Here is a 3656-nt window from a genome sequence, read left to right on the forward strand (position 1 = left end):
TTAAATTAATCGGCCTATAATCCTTTAAAATGCAGGTCTCCAGTTTTTAGAATGAGAGTGATAAATGAGGATTTATAACCCTGGCTAATTTTCAATATTTTATAGATTTTAAGCACTTCTTATATTAGTTCATATATTGTTGCCATTTTTAACCACTCCAACTCACACAAATCTTGAAATATGAGGGGTTCTGCAAATCATTATTTACCACAAGCTAGATATACAATTATCATGTTTAGCATACAATAAATTCGCTACCTTCTAATTCGAAAGTAAATCATCAGAAATTTCATTTCTTGATACTCCAATGGCACGAATTGATTGATACACTTCAAGCATACTTGTTGCCCCATCTTTATGTGACCGAATGCAAATTTTTGCTATTCTAAGTGTTTCATGCATGCCATCATGGAATCCTTGTCCCATTCAGCCTTCATCAACCATACCGAACTCATCAAAGGCACGCACGTTATCTATCACACATGAGTCAGTCTCTTCAGATGGCCATTCTCTTCCAGAAACTAACTCAAGCAGCAAAATCCCAAAGCTATAAACATCTTCCTTGAAAGAACCAGGACCTGAAAGGGTCCCCTTTGTATTCATCAATACATTTGAATAGCCAAAATTTGATATCTTGGGCTCAAACTTATCATCAAGTAAGATACATTTTGAGTTGATATTGAGATGGGCTACGCGAAGGACTTTGTTATGATGCAGCCATGAAAGTTCCCGTGCGATCTCTACTGCGATCCTCAACCTTAAACTCCATCCCATCTTCGTACCTTCTACTTGTGGCCTAGAGTGTAGCCATTGATGGGGGGTTCCATTTGACATGTATTTGTATACCAGAAATTTATTCTCCTTTTCATAGCAAAAACCTAGCAATGGCACTAAATTTATGGACCTCAGTCAAGAATTTATATTTCTCGTAAGAATTCTTCCTCAAAGCTCTCAAACTTATGGAGCCTCTTGATCACTGCAAGCATCAGACCATCTGTAAGCACACCCTTGTACATAAGTCCCATATTTCCAAAGCCAATTATATTTTTAATGTCAAAATCATTGGTTGCCAATTTGAGCTCCTCCAAACTCAATCGACGGGCATACTTTTCCATGGCCGCTATCTGTGTTAAACAACGTTACATTTACATGTGAGTTTTGTATTTGTGTACGTTTTGGTGTGTGCATGTATGTCAGTGAGCTTATACATATATATATATATATAGCATGCACACAAGTGTGTCTACACACACAAAATACAATTTACAAACTTAAGAGGGGTATTTATATAAAATAATTGAAATCCAACCCCACGCCCCCTCCTCCCCTTCTCCCCTTCTCCTGTAATCAAAACCCCAGAGGTGACAGACAAAATTAAGCCGTGGGTAGTTACCAGGTGCCTGTCGGCATGTCCTCCATGCAAACACCACCAAAATCTTGGATTTTCGGATGAGTTCCCCAAGCCTCTGTTGTTTGTAAAATATATATTTTTGTTTTGATTATTTTATAATAATAATAATAATAATAATAATAATAATAATAATAATAAAGCCAAGTAGGGGTGGCAAATGGGCTGGTCGAACGGGTCATGGGTCGAAAAGCGTTAGGGTTGGAATGAGTTAGGGTAAGAATAGGTCAATTAAAAAAAGGCTTGTTTTGGTTTGGGTCGGAACAAGTTAAGATCGGAACGGGTTTCGTTTGTTCTTTTTACAACGAGGATAAGGGTGGTAACATTTTAGTTTTTTTTAGGTTTTTTATTTATGATTTATATTTTGAGTTATGGTTTTTTAATTATTTTTTTGAAATTTTTTTAAAGGGTTTTCTATTAAGATTAAAAACACTTAAATAATTCCAAAAAAAAAAATCATAACTCAAAATATAAATCAAAAACAAAAAAACATAAAAAAAAAACTAAAATGTTTCATCCGTTGTCGTCATTAAGAAAAAGAAAGAAACTCGAGAAATGAGCCGAGAACGAAACCAAAACCGAACCGAACCCATCCAGTAAACCTGTGTCGGCTCGAAACCTGTTCCGGTCCAAAACCCGAACCGAACTCGTTCCAATCCAAAACCCGTTTTGTGTCGAAACCTGTCTGACCCGAACATAGTATATTTCCTTAGGACACTAACCCACATCGACTCATTTCTTTAAATTTGTTGACCCATTTTGACTAGAAAATAACAAGGTGGAATTTCAAGTGACTCATTTTGACATTTTTAGTTAAAATAGCTGACCCAAACCAACCCTTATAATTTTCAAACCTAAATTGACCCGTTTAAAATGCTTTGGGTCAAGATTGCCACCCCCTAAACCCAAGTTAACTTTTAAACATCAAGCTTGTTACAAATAAAAGTTAGAAAGAAAGGTACACCTTAGCCTTTTGTGTAATCGATCAAGATCGAGAGGGGATCTAACCTTGCTTTCCTCAGTGTTGTTTGGCTCTGTTAATAGGATGTGTGCACTTTTTGGAATCAAGTATTGCTTCCTTTCATTTATTTTCTTGACCGCGGGAAAAAAGTATCTCATGTTTCTCACAGATAGTACTCTAGGGAAACAGTAGATCAAGAGCAACGTAATTAGAGTAGAAAAAGGAAATCCTGCAGCAAACCCCGTGTAAAAGAGATTATGATGGTTGTTCTCATTAATATTGCAAGGAGGCAAGGGATCTCCACAAAGCCCAAGGTTGCCTGCATAGGAATCTACAGAGATGGAGGGATCGCGGAATATGGGTACTTATCCTGACAATTTATTGTTAGCAACACTAAAGTAGTTCATGCGATCAAGCAGTGACAATTTGTAAGGGATTTCGCCAGAAAGTTGGTTGTTATCAAGCCTCAGAACACTAATGTAGCTTATATTGCAAAAGCTAATTGGAATTGGACCTGAGAGATTGTTGCTTGAGAGATCCAGAGTCTCGATGAACGGTAAAACCTCCGCGACATTAGAAGGAATGTGTCCTGTGAGGTGGTTGCTAGAAAGATTTAATCGGGTTAAGTTGGTGCAGCTTTGTAAGCCTGTTGGAAATGGTCCTCTGAGTCCCATGTCTGATAAATCAATATTCATAACCTTGCTCTCATAAGGAAACCAACATTCGACTCCAGTAAAGCCACATATGAAATCTTCAGTATTGTTGTTGAAATCCCAATCAGATAAGAGATTCTCGGGGTCTTTCAGGGAATCCTTGATGGATCTAAGGCAATCAATATCTAACTGAACCGCATAATTGCGTACAGCAAAACAAGCTAGTATGAGTAACATATGCATGATCAGCAAACCACGAGTACTGTTTATTTCCATGGTGATTGAATCTAATCTTGCATGATATTAATTAGGTGAAAAGGTTATTATTATATTAAAGTATATGAAACGTGTTAGGTTGACCTCAAGTCTCTTGTGGGACTCACTCCAAAGAAAAAATTGGGTATTCAAAGGCAATAACGTGTTAGAAAATTAAAGATGATTGTGATAGAATAAATAGATATGACTAAAAATACTCTTTCTACATTCAAAATATCTAAAAGTGACGCATAGAATAAAAAGCTTTTGTATATGTTGTTCAAACGGATAACTTTTTATACTGTTTCTTAGAGAACTATGTATTCAATTCCGACCACTTATACCAAACACGATTTCTGCTAACCCAAGCATTAGCAAA

General features: G+C 36.5%; 1 pseudogene; it reads right to left on the bottom strand.

Moving 5' to 3' along the window:
* Positions 1 to 261: 261 nt before the first annotated feature.
* LOC143620050 (inactive LRR receptor-like serine/threonine-protein kinase BIR2) lies at positions 262 to 3357 on the bottom strand (annotated as a pseudogene).
* Positions 3358 to 3656: the final 299 nt, after the last annotated feature.

This window comes from Bidens hawaiensis, unplaced genomic scaffold (assembly GCF_021521415.1).
Source record: "Bidens hawaiensis isolate Kalapana, Puna unplaced genomic scaffold, B.hawaiensis_p1.1 tig00002525_1, whole genome shotgun sequence".
Classification (NCBI taxonomy): Eukaryota; Viridiplantae; Streptophyta; class Magnoliopsida; order Asterales; family Asteraceae; genus Bidens; species Bidens hawaiensis.